At 38.9% G+C, this 13,499-nt stretch overlaps 1 protein-coding gene and 1 long non-coding RNA gene across 2 annotated transcripts in view; one reads left to right on the top strand and one right to left on the bottom strand.

The window, feature by feature from the left end:
- Nucleotides 1-2,258, top strand: part of slc1a4 (solute carrier family 1 member 4) — a 38,303-nt gene extending 36,045 nt beyond the window's left edge. The window contains exon 8 of the mRNA XM_038960749.1: nt 1-2,258. This exon is cut by the window's left edge and continues 803 nt beyond it. The gene's annotated coding sequence lies outside the window, so the exon portion shown is untranslated.
- Nucleotides 2,259-5,835: 3,577 nt separating this feature from the next.
- On the bottom strand, nt 5,836-13,135 carry LOC120066951. The gene is made up of 3 exons (XR_005478893.1): nt 13,017-13,135; nt 6,179-6,302; nt 5,836-5,873 (listed from the first exon to the last, which is right to left on the bottom strand). It is a non-coding gene; the product is annotated as an uncharacterized LOC120066951 (long non-coding RNA).
- Nucleotides 13,136-13,499: the final 364 nt, after the last annotated feature.

Raw genomic sequence — 13,499 nt, 5'->3', positions numbered from 1 at the left:
TAACCGTGACGTGGCTGTGACCTCACAAGGCAGAAGGGAAGGAGAATCATTTACTAACTGACCTGGAGTTTTCTGTTTGTTTTCTGTCGATAGTCAACCCAGAACGTGAAACATTAACCCCTCAAATGACAAAAGTCTCTCAAATATTTTGGGTAAATATTGAGGAAGAGCCAGAGTTGACCTTCTGTTTATGTACTAGAACCTACTGACCCAATGGCCTACTATGGTGCCTGTATCTAATATTGGATTTAGGACCATAAGGATCTGTGTCGATATAGTGCAGGTTCAATTAGAGCAAATCCTAACTTCTACTTAAGTTTGATTTTCACTTTGTCTCAGATTGACATCAATGCGTCACGTACCAAATTGAACCCAAATGTAACCCTTCCTGGTTAAATAAAGGTAATAAATAAATGCATGACTAAGTGGACATTTGCCTTAAATGGAAGTTACAGTAGGATTTACCCCTTAGGCAATACATGGAAATATGGTGGTGAGCACACTCCATTTACTAAACTGTTAAAGTGCAGACCGAGGCCAACAAGGGCTGTCCTATCCTTCTATTGTTGTGAGAGTAGATGTTGCCTCCATCAGTGATGTCCCAGGCCCTTGCTACTATGGGTTTCATTTACTGAAGAAACCAAACCATATGTTCTTTGGAACTTTTTCTTTTTGAATTGAGAGGAAGCATGGTCAGACGGGCTGTATTACAAATGGTACCCTGTTCCCTATATAGTGCACTTCTTTTAACCTGAGCCCAGCACCTTGTTCCCTATATAGTGCACTACATTTTCCCCCATAGGGCTCTGGTTAAAAGCATTGAACTATGTAAGGAATAGCCATTTGGGATGACACATGGGCATTGATAAAGGCATGCTCTCATTATTGACTCATAGTATTTATCTATATCCCTGAACATGAAGGAAACTGCCAAAGTTGTTAAAACAGACTTTTCCTTTCGCTAGATACATCTATGGGATAGGTGTATGTTTTACAAATGACAAAAAAAATGTAATTTACAAAATAATATTACAGTAGTGGTTCTGCTGCCATCTAGTAGTGGCGTGGCGTAGTTCTGCTGTCATCTTGTAGTGGTGTGGTGTAGTGGTTCTGCTTCCACCTAGTGGTGGCATAGTGGTTCTGCTGCCACCTAGTGGTGGCGTGGCGTAGTTCTGCTGCCACCTAGTGGTGGCGTGGTGTAGTGGTTCTGCTGCCACCTAGTGGTGGCGTGGCTCAATGTTTTGAGTTCTGTCATGAGAATGGCGCAAGCATGTGAAAGTACAGCGTTTTAATTTAATTTGATCCTATATGGGCCAATGTGGCCTAGTTTATCAATGTAGTCAAATTGATTTCTTCTTTCTTTGTAATGAATCACTATTGCTGTTTGCTGGAAATTATTTACTCTGATTTATGGGGGGACATTATGTTGTACTAACTCACTAATGTACCAACTCTGTTCCACAATTCCACTTCTACTCAGACTAATCGTTTGTTGAAGCAGTTTTTAGATGTTGGAAATGGAAGGTTGTCCCTCAAGCAAGGACAATTATATGTTATTAACTGTTTTATACAAAATTGTATGCGTGATTTGTCAGAATCTTTGTGAATGTAATGTCTCTAAACATGTCCTTAAAAATGTGAAAAGGTTGCCAATCTGTCATCGGAATACTGTGGCTCTACATAGTTTGACAGTGAATGAGGTATTTTTTGGAAACCAGAAACTGGTTGTGAGAAGGATCATTAAGTTTGAATATTCTTTCTTTATTTAACATGATCATCTTTCAATCGAACAACCCTTTACTTGAATAAGCTATATGAAGGAATTTTAATTTATTCTAATTGCGTTAACATTTTGTATAATTTGTATTTTTGATATACGATTTAGGCATTTTCTCTAAATTTCTAGTTGCCAAATCTGTTCCTAACGCCTTTCTCTGATGTGGAACAATTTTTCTTACAGCCTAAAGTATGTAGCCTGGTCCAGCTCTGGTTGTGCTCCTGCCAACTCCATTGCTGTAATTGTCAAGACAATCTGTTTGGCATGACAATGAGTGGCATGACATGGTAGCACAAACAGAGCTGGCACGCTGGCTATAAAGTATGTCCTCCATTTTGTTTTGTGGTATTTTGACCAACAGGAATGACTACTATGTTTCCTGTGAAATGATGATGTCTAGCTTTGTAACACAGCTGTCTCTTTTACTTGTCTCTGTCTTTTACCGTTAAATATAAATGTGTGTTTCACGCAACAGAGATGATTTACTGGTGTTTGCTGATTGTCTGAATAGTAGCCTAGTCTGTTGGTATACCAGAATCAGCCTGGAGATGAGCTTAGAGGTGTACCCATGTCAAATATGTAATAAATACATGTTTAGGTGGGCATATAGGTAAGTCTTGGAAATCCCAGACCAATGCTGGAACATTGGTACATTGTGGAAGGCAACCTGTCTGTCTAGACTAGATTAGAGGTGGCGTTATGTGCCCCAATGAGGCTTGGATGAAAATATATGTAAGTTGCATGGACTCACTCCGTGTACAATAAGAGTGTTTAACATGATTTTTGAATGACTACCTGATCTCTGTACCCCACACATACAATTATCTGTAAGGTCCCTCAGTCTAGCAGTGAATTTCAAACACAGATTCAACCACAAAGATCAGGGAGGTTTTCCAGTGCCTCGCAAAGAAGGGCACCTTCAAAGCAGACATTGAATATTCCTTTGAGCATGGTGAATATATGAATTACACTTTGGATGGTGAATCAATACACCCAGTCACTACAAAGATACAGGTGTCCTTCCTAACTCAATTGCTGGTGAGGAAGGAAACCACTCAGGGATTTCACCATAAGGCCAATGGTGACATTAAAACAGTTACAGTTTAATGGCTACGATAGGAGAAAACTGAGGATGGATCAACAGCATTGTAGTTACTCCACAATACTAACCTAAACGACAGAGTGAAAAGAAGGAAGCCTGTACAGAATACAAATATTCCTAAACATTCATCCTGTTTGCAATAAGGCAGTAAAGTAACAATACAAAAAATGTGGCAAAGAAATTTAATTTATGTCCTGAATACAAAGTGCCATGTTTGGGGCAAATCCAACACAACACATCACTGAGTAGCACTCTTCATATTTTCAAGCATTGTGGTGGCAGCATCATGTTATGGGTAAGATTGTCATCGACAAGGACTGGGGAGTTTTTTAGGATAAAAATAAATGGAATAGAGCTAAGCACAGACAAAATCCTAGAGAAAAATCTGGTTCAGTTTGCTTTCCTACAGACTATGGAATACAAATTCACCTTTCAGCAGGTCAATAACCTAAAACACAAGGCCAAATCGACACTGGAGATGACATTGAATGTTCCTGAGTGGTCTAGTTACAGTTTTGACTTAAATCAGCTTGAAAATCTAAAGAATAATGTGCAAATATTGTACAATCCAGGTGTGCAAAGCTCAGAGACTTACCCAGAAAAACTGAATATGAGTTTTTTTATACATTTTAAACAAATGTTAATTGTTCTTCCACTATGACATTACAGAGTGTTTTGTGTAGATCGTTGACAAAAAATACGAATACGTTCTGAAGGCACTGTATAATATAATAATATATGCCATTTAGCAGACGCTTTTATCCAAAGACACTTAGTCATGCTGCATACGTATTAAATATGGGTGGTCCCGGGAATCTAACCCACTACCCTGGCTCTACCTACTTAGCTAAAATGGACCACAACAGCTACAAGTCTCTTTGTACCTTGTTTAATGTTGCAAAGCCTACTACAGATGGTTGGCTCAGTGATCATGCCCCATAATAAGTTCAGTTCATATATTAGGCCTTTTACAGGAAATGTGTCCAGCCTTTAAGAGCACGATGTCAAAGACATAAAACCATCATCATTTACAGAAAACATGGCATAGATCACAACAACCACGTAGAACAGATAGAGATTTACACAGGTGGGATATAGAACAGATAGAGATATACACAGATAGAGATAAAGAAGAGATAGAGATATACACAGGTAGGATATAGAACAGATAGAGATATACACAGGTAGGATATAGAACAGATAGAGATATACACAGGTAGGATATAGAATAGATAGAGATATACACAGGTAGGATATAGAACAGATAGAGATATACACAGGTAGGATATAGAATAGATAGAGATATAAACCGATAGAGATATTTAACAGACAGAGATATAAACCGATAGAGATATTTAACAGACAGAGATATAGAACAGATAGAGATAGAGAACAGATAGAGACAGAGAACAGATAGAGAACAGATAGAGATATAGAACAGATAGAGATGTAGAACGGATAGATATATAGAACATTTATAGATACAGATATAAAACAGACAGAGAAAAGAACGGATAGAGATATAGAACAGATATAGAACAGATATAAAATAGACAGAGATAAAGAACAGATAGAGATATACACAGGTAGGATACAGAATAGATAGCGATATAGAACAGATGGAGATATTTAACAGACAGACATATAGAAAAGATAGAGATATAAAACAGATAGAGATATAGAACAGATATAGAACTGATAGAGATAGAGAACAGATAGAGATATAAAACAGATATAAAACAGATAGAGATAAAGAACAGATATAGAACAGATAGAGATAAAGAACAGATATAGATATAGAACAGATAGAGATAAAGAACAGATAGAGATGTAGAACTGATAGAGATATAGAACAGATAGAGATAAAGAACAGATAGAGATGTAGAACTGATAGAGATACAGAACAGATATAAAACAGAGATATAGAACAGATATAGATATAGTACAGATGTAGATTTAGACCAGATATAGATATAGAACATGTATAGATATAGAACAGATATAAAACATATATATATAGAACAGATAGAGATGTAGAAGAGATATAGATGTAGAACTGATAGAGATATAGAACAGATAGAGATATAGAACATTTATAGATGTAGAACAGATATAGATACAGAACAGATATATCAAATCAAATGTATTTACAAAGCCCTTCTTACATCAGCTGATATCTCAAAGTACTGTACAGAAACCCAGCCTAAAACCCCAAACAGCAAGCAATGCAGGTGTAGAAGCACGGTGGCTAGGAAAAACTCCCTAGAAAAGCCAAAACCTAGGAAGAAACCTAGAGAAGAACCAGGCTATTTGTTCTATATCTCTGTCTGTTCTATATCTCTATCTGTTCTATATCTCTATCTATTATATATCCTACCTGTGTATATCTCTATCTGTTCTATATCTCTGTCTGTTTTATATCTGTTCTATATATCTATCTGTTTTATATATGTTCTATATCTCTATCTGTTCTATAACTGTATCTAATCTATATCTTACCTGTGTATATCTCTATTTGTTCTATTTCTCTGTCTGTTTTATATCTGTTCTATATCTGTTCTATATCTCTATCTGTTATATATCTCTATTTGTTATATATCTCTTTCTCTATTTGTTCTATATCAAATCAAATGTATTTATATAGCCCTTCTTACATCAGCTGATATCTCAAAGTGCTGTACAGAAACCCAGCCTAAAACCCCAAACAGCAAGCAATGCAGGTGTAGAAGCACGGTGGCTAGGAAAAACTCCCTAGAAAGGCCAAAACCTACGAAGAAACCTAGAGAGGAACCAGGCTATGAGGGGTGGCCAGTCCTCTTCTGGCTGTGCCGGGTGGAGATTATAACAGAACATGGCCAAGATGTTCAAATGTTCATAGATGACCAGCAGGGTCAAATAATAATAAACTGGAGCAGCAGCACGGCCAGGTGGACTGGGGACAGCAAGGAGTCATCAGGCCAGCTAGTCCTGAGGCATGCTCCTAGGGCTCAGGTCCTCCGAGAGAGAGAGAGAAGAAAGAAAAAGAAAGAGAAAATTAGAGAGAGCATACTTAAAATTCACACAGGACACCGGATAAGACAGGAGAAATACTCCAGATATAACAGACTGACCCTAGCCCCCCGATACATAAACTACTGCAGCATAAATACTGGAGGCTGAAACAGGAGGGGTTGGGAGACACTGTGGCCCCATCCGACGATACCCCTGGACAGGGCCAAACAGGCAGGATATAACCCCACCCACTTTGCCAAAGCACAGCCCCCACACCACTAGAGGGATATCTCAAACCACCAACTTACCATCCTGAGACAAGGCCGAGTATAGCCCTCAAAGATCTCTGCCAAGGCACAACACAAGGGGGAGTGCCAACCTGGACAGGAAGATCACGTCAGTGACTCAACCCACTCAAGTGATGCACTCCTCCTAGGGACGGCATGGAAGAGCACCAGTAAGCCAGTGACTCAGCCCCTGTAATAGGGTTAGAGGCAAAGAATCCCAGTGGCGAGAGGGGAACCGGCCAGGCAGAGACAGCAAGGGCGGTTCGTTGCTCCAGTGCCTTTCCGTTCACCTTCACAATCCTGGGCCAGACTACACTCAATCATAGAACCTATTGAAGAGATGAGTCTTCAATAAAGACTTAAAGGTTGAGACCGAGTCTGCGTCTCTCACATGGGTAGGCAGACCGTTCCATAAAAATTGAGCTTTATAGGAGAAAGCCCTGCCTCCAGCTGTTTGCTTAGAAATTATAGGGACAGTAAGGAGGCCTGCGTCTTGTGACCGTAGCGTATGTGTAGGTATATACGGCAGGACCAAATCAGAAAGATAGGTTGGAGCAAGCCCATGTAATGCTTTGTAGGTTAGCAGTAAAACCTTGAAATCAGCCCTTGCCTTAACAGGAAGCCAGTGTAGAGAGGCTAGCACTGGAGTAATATGATCAAATTCTTTGGTTCTAGTCAAGATTCTAGCAGCCAGGTTTAGCACTAACTGAAGTATATTTAGTGCTTTTTCCAGTTAGCCGGAAAGTAGAGCATTGCAGTAGTCTAACCTAGAAGTGACAAAAGCATGGATTAATTTTTCTGCATAATTTTTGGACAGAAAGTTTCTGATTTTTGCAATGTTACGTAGATTGGAAAAAGCTGTCCTTGAAACAGTCTTGATATGTTCGTCAAAAGAGAGATCCGGGTCCAGAGTAACGCCGAGGTCCTTCACAGTTTTATTTGAGACGACTGTATAACCATCAAGATTAATTGTCAGATTCAACAGAAGATCTCTTTGTTTCTTGGGACCAAGAACAAGCATCTCTGTTTTGTCCGAGTTTAAAAGTAGAACATTTGCAGCCATCCTTATGTCTGAAACACAGGCTTCCAGCGAGGGCAATTTTGGGACTTCACCATGTTTCATCGAAATGAACAGCTGTGTGTCATCTGCATAGCAGTGAAAGTTAACATTATGTTTCCGAATGACATCACCAAGAGGTAAAATATATAGTGAAAACAATAGTGGTCCTAAAACAGAACCTTGAGGAACATCGAAATTTACATTTGACTTGTCAGAGGACAAACCATCCACAGAGACAAACTGATATCTTTCCGACAGATAAGATCTAAACCAGGCCAGAACTTGTCCGTGTAGACCAATTTGGGTTTCCAATCTCTCCAAAAGATTGTGGTGATCGATGGTGTCAAAAGCAGCACTAAGGTCTAGGAGCACAAGGACAGATGAGGAACCCCGGTCTGACGCCATTAAAAGGTAATTTACCACCTTCACAAGTGCAGTCTCAGTGCTATGATGGGGTCTAAAACCATACTGAAGCGTTTAGTATACATTGTTTGTCTTTAGGAAGGCAGTGAGTTGCTGCGCAACAGCTTTTTCAAAAATAATTGAGAGGAATGGGAGATTCGATATAGGCCGATAATTCTTTATATTTTCTGGGTCAAGGTTTGGCATTTTCAAGAGAGGCTTTATTTCTGCCACTTTTAGTGAGTTTGGTACACATCCGGTGGATAGAGAGCCGTTTATTATGTTCAACATAGGAGGGCCAAGCACAGGAAGCAGCTCTTTCAGTAGTTTAGTTGGATAGGGTCCAGTATGCAGCTTGAAGGTTTAGAGGCCATGATTATTTTCATCATTGTGTCAAGAGATATAGTACTAAAACACTTGAGTGTCTCCCTAGATCCTAGGTCCTGGCAGAGTTGTGCACTCAGGACAACTGAGCGTTGGAGGAATACGCAGATTTAAAGAGGAGTCCGTAATTTTCTTTCTAATGATCATGATCTTTTCCTCAAAGAAGTTCATGAATTTATCACTGCTGAAGTGAAAGCCATCCTCTCTTGGGGAATGCTGCTTTTTAGTTAGCTTTGCGACAGTATCAAAAATACATTTTGGATTGTTCTTATTTTCCTCAATTAAGTTGGAAAAATATGATCGAGCAGCAGTGAGGGCTCTTCAATACTGCACGGTACTGTCTTTCCAAGCTAGTCGGAAGAGCTCGGGTATTTTCTGTATACCAGGGAGCTAGTTTCTTATGACAAATGTTTTTTGTTTTTAGGGGTGCGACTGCATCTAGAGTATTGCGCAAGGTTAAATTGAGTTCCTCAGTTAGGTGGTTAACTGAGATAGAGATAAAGAACAGATATAGATATAGAACAGACAGAAATAGAGAACAGATATAAAGCAGATAGAGATATAGGACAGATAGAGATATAGAACAGATAAAAATATAGAACAAATAGAGATAAAGAACAGATATAGATATAGTACATATATAGATATAGAACAGATAGAGATATAGAACAGATATAAAACAGATAGAGATATAGAACATACAGAGATATAGAAGAGATATAGAACAGATATAAAACAGATAGAGATATAGAACAAATCAGTGGCGACCCGTCATTCAGTGCACCTGTTTTGAGCCCCAACTATTTTGCTAAAACTGTTTAGCACATATGGAATCATGTAGTAACCAAAAAAGTGTTAAACAAATCAAAATAGATTTTAGATTTGAGATTCTTCAAATAGCCATCCTTTGCCTTGATGACAGCTTTGCACACTCAAACTGAAGGAAAAGCAGCCAACAAGTGATCAGCATAAATGGGAACTCCTTCAATGCTGTTGGAAAAGCATTCCAGGTGAAGCTGGTTAACCTCTCTTGGGTACGTGAGACGTTAGCGTCCCACCTCTTCAACAGCCAGTGAAACTGCTGGGCGCTAAATTCAAATACAGAAATACTCATTATAAAAATTCAGAAAACAAAACATATTTTACATAGGTTTAAAGATTAACTTCTTGTGAATCCAACCACGGTGTCAGATTTTAAAAATGCTTTATGGCGAAAGCATACCTTACGATTATTTGAGAACATAGCCCAGCAGACAAATCATTACAAACAGTAACCAGCCAAGTAGAAGAGTTACACAAGTCAGAAATAGAGATAAAATTAATCCCTTACCTTTGATGATCTTCATATGGTTGCACTCAGCAGACATTCATTTACTCAATAAATGTTCCTTTTGTTCGATAAAGTCTCTTTATATCCAAAAACCTCAGTTTTGTTCACGCATTTTCTTCAGTAATCCACAGGCTCAAACGCAGTCAAAACAGGCAGACAAAAAATCCAAATTGTATCCGTAAAGTTCATATAACATGTCAAACGATGTTTATATTCAATCCTCAGGTTGTTTTTAGCCTAAATAATCGATAATATTTAAACCGGACAATAACGTCGTCAATATAAAATGTAAACAAGAAAGGCACTCTCTCGGTCTCGCGCATGAAAAAGCTCTGTGACACTTTAGGGTCCACTCATTCAGACTGCTCTTGTAACGGATGTGAAATGGCTAGCTAGTTAGCGGGTACGCGCTAGTAGCGTTTCAATCAGTTACGTCACTTGCTCTGAAACCTAGAAGTAGTGTTGCCCCTTGCTCTGCAAGGGCCGTGGCCTTTGTGGAGCGATGGGTAACGATGCTTCGTGGGCGACCGTTGTTGATGTGTGCAGAGGGTCCCTGGTTCGCGCCCGTGTCGGGGCGAGGGGACGGTTTAAAGTTATACTGTTACATTGATGCGGTTGACCCGGATCACTGGTTGCTGCGGAAAGGGAGGAGGTTGAAAGGGGGGTGAGTGTAACGGATGTGAAATGGCTAGCTAGTTAGCGGGTACGCGCTAGTAGCGTTTCAATCAGTTACGTCACTTGCTCTGAAACCTAGAAGTAGTGTTGCCCCTTGCTCTGCAAGGGCCGCGGCTTTTGTGGAGCGATGGGTAACGATGCTTCGTGGGTGACTGTTGTTGATGTGTGCAGAAGGTCCCTGGTTTGCGCCCGTGTCGGGGCGAGGGGACGGTCTAAAGTTATACTGTTACACTCTTACTTCCTCATTTTTCAGAATACAAGCTTGAAACAATTTGAGTCCTAAGTCAATGGATACTGTAATGGCATTGAATAGAAAACTACAAAACAAAAACAAAAACTACTTCCCGAATGGATTTTTCTCAGATTTTCACCTGCCAAATCAGTTCTGTTATACTCACAGACACTATTTTAACAGTTTTGGAAACCTTAGAGTGTTTTCTATCCAAATCTACCAGGTATATGCATATCATATCTTCTGGGCCCGAGAAGCAGGCAGTTTAATTTGGGCATGCAATTTTTTCATCCAAAATTCCGAATGCTGCCCCCTACCCTAGAGAAGTTAAGAGAATGACAAGAGTGTGCAAAGCTGTCATTAGGCAAAGGGTTGCTACTTTGAAGAATCTAAATTCAATTTTGATTTGACTACATGATTCCATATGTGTTATTTCATTGTTCTAATGTCTTCACTATTATTCTACAATGTAGAAAATAGTAAAAATAAAGAAAACCCCCTGAATGAGCAGGTGTGCCCAAACTTTTGACTGGTACTGTACATTTTACCTCAATTACCTCAACTAACCTGTGCCCCTCCACATTGACTCTGTACCGGTACCCCCTGTATATAGCCTCTTTACTGTTATTTTATTGTTGGTCTTTAATTATTTGTTATTTTTCTATCTTCTTAATTTAGTAAATATTTAACACTTATTTTTCTTCAAACTGCATTGTTGGTTAACTACTTCATGACCATCCCTGATCCGGGAGCATCCTCATCAGTAAAAAGCTGACTAGCATAGCCTAGCATAGCGCCACAAGTAAATACTAGCATATAAATATCATGAAATCACAAGTCCAATACAGCAAATCAAAGATACACATCTTGTGAATCCAGCCATCATTTACGATTTTTAAAATGTTTTACAGCGAAAACACAATATGTATTTCTATTAGCTAACCACAATAGCAAAAGACTCAACCGCATATTTTCACAATTTTTTTACCGCATAGGTAGCTATCACAAAACCGACCAAATAGAGATATAATTAGTCACTAACCAAGAAACAACTTCATCAGATGACAGTCTTATAACATGTTATACAATAAATCTGTGTTTTGTTCGGAAATGTGCATATTTGAGGTATAAATCATAGTTTTACATTGCAGCTACAATCACAAATAGCACCGAAGCAGCAAGAATAATTACAGAGAGCAACGTGAAATACCTAAATACTCATCATAAAACATTTATGAAAAATACATGGTGTACAGCAAATGAAAGATAAACATCTGTGAATCCAGCCAATATTTCAGATTTTTTAAGTGTTTTACAGCGAAAACACAATATAGCATTATATTAGCTTACCACAATAGTCAAACACACAACCGCATTTATTCACCGCATAGATAGCATTCGCAAAAACCAGCAAAAGATATAAAATTAATCACTAACCTTGACCAACTTCATCAGATGACAGTCTTATAACATCATGTTACACAATACACTTATGTTTTGTTCGAAAATGTGCATATTTTGAGCTGCAAACCGTGGTTATACGTTGTGAATATGTAGCATCGATTCACCAAATTATCCGGAGATATTTTGGACAGTCACCTAATCTGACCAAAGAACTCATCATAAACTTTACTAAAAAATACATGTTGGACAGCAAATGCTGTCAAATACACTAGTTCTTAATGCAATCGCCGTGTTAGATTTTTTAAAATAACTTTACCATAACAAACAGCTTACGTTATAGCGAGACAGCGCCCACAAAAAGGAAGGAAAATAGGACTAAACATTTTCCACAGAAATACGAAATAACATCATAAATGGTTCTTACTTTTGCTGAGCTTCCATCAGAATCTTGTACAAGGAGTCCTTTGTCCAGAATAAATCGTTGTTTGGTTTTAGAATGTCCTCTTCTCCTGTCGAATTAGCAACCTTAGCTAGCCAAGTGGCGCGAAGATGTCCATCAACACCTAACGCAGAGAACGGAAAACTCCAAAACTCCCGATAAACGTTGAATAATCTGATAAAACTATATTGAAAAAACATACTTTACGATGATATTATCACATGTATCAAATAAAATCAAAGCCGGAGATATTAGCCGTCTATACCGAACGCTTTTCAGAAGCCAATGCTGATGTCCTTCCCGCGCCTTGGTAGACAAAGGAAATTGTGGTCACGTCATTCCAAGAGCTCTTGTTCGACCTCAGATCAAGCTAGACACCCCATTCCACCTCCCACTGCCTGTTGACATCTAGTGGAAGGCGTATGAAGTGCATGTATATCCATAGATTTCAAGCAATTGAATAGGAAGGCCCTGGAACAGAGCCTCGATTTCAGATTTTTCACTTCCTGTCAGGAAGTTTGCTGCAAAATGAGTTCTGTTTTACTCACAGATATAATTCAAACGGTTTTAGAAACTTGAGTGTTTTCTATCCAATAGTAATAATAATATGCATATTGCACGATCTAGAATAGAGTACGAGGCAGTTTAATTTGGGCATGATTTTTTACAAAGTGAAAACAGCGCCCCCATATTGACAAGAAGTTTTAAGGGCTTGTAATTACGCATTTCACTGTAAGGCCTACACCTGTTGTATTCGGAGCCTGTGACAAATACAATTTTAATTGACTTGGTGGTGCACATGTAGCCTATTGCTTGTTTTAGAGAAATGTAATCACCGAATATTGTAAGCGCTTTCATTGTCTGCTATATGCGTTGACCACCGGAGGGCCTCCCCTCTGACCCTGGTTCGTCTCTTAGTTTCAATGTACTTACTGAATTGTTCCTGACCACTGTGCTTCTGCTTACTATTTGGGGTACTGCGATTAGGCTACTGAAAAATGAATTCCTGCTGATGTAAAAAGGGCTTTGTTGCTTGATTGATGATCAACACTGTACTCCACGCAATGTTGACGCCTGTTGCGTGGGCCATTGTAAACACGAGGCATGTGACACCAACGTCACTTGCCCGAGTAGCCACAAAAATAACAATGAGACAAATATTTCACCAGATGTATAAATGTGAAGCATCCGCTTGGCATTTCCACTCACTACCAACTATGGTGGAAAAAGGAAGCCCAGTGGCCGGCAGTGGAGAAGATGGATTTTGACCGATATTCTGGAAATGTTCTCTTCAATTAAACATTTAAATACATTTTTCTCTTCCCAAAACTAGAATTTGTAAACTTTACCTTCTGTCAAAGTTTCCAAAAAATTGCGTTGTTCAGAAGGAGTGCTCGGGCAATTTAGTTTTTGTAC

This window comes from Salvelinus namaycush, chromosome 22 (genome assembly GCF_016432855.1).
Source record: "Salvelinus namaycush isolate Seneca chromosome 22, SaNama_1.0, whole genome shotgun sequence".
Taxonomy (NCBI): domain Eukaryota; kingdom Metazoa; phylum Chordata; class Actinopteri; order Salmoniformes; family Salmonidae; genus Salvelinus; species Salvelinus namaycush.
The sequence above is the reverse complement of the archived record's forward strand: the minus strand, read 5'-3'. Positions and strand labels throughout refer to the sequence as shown.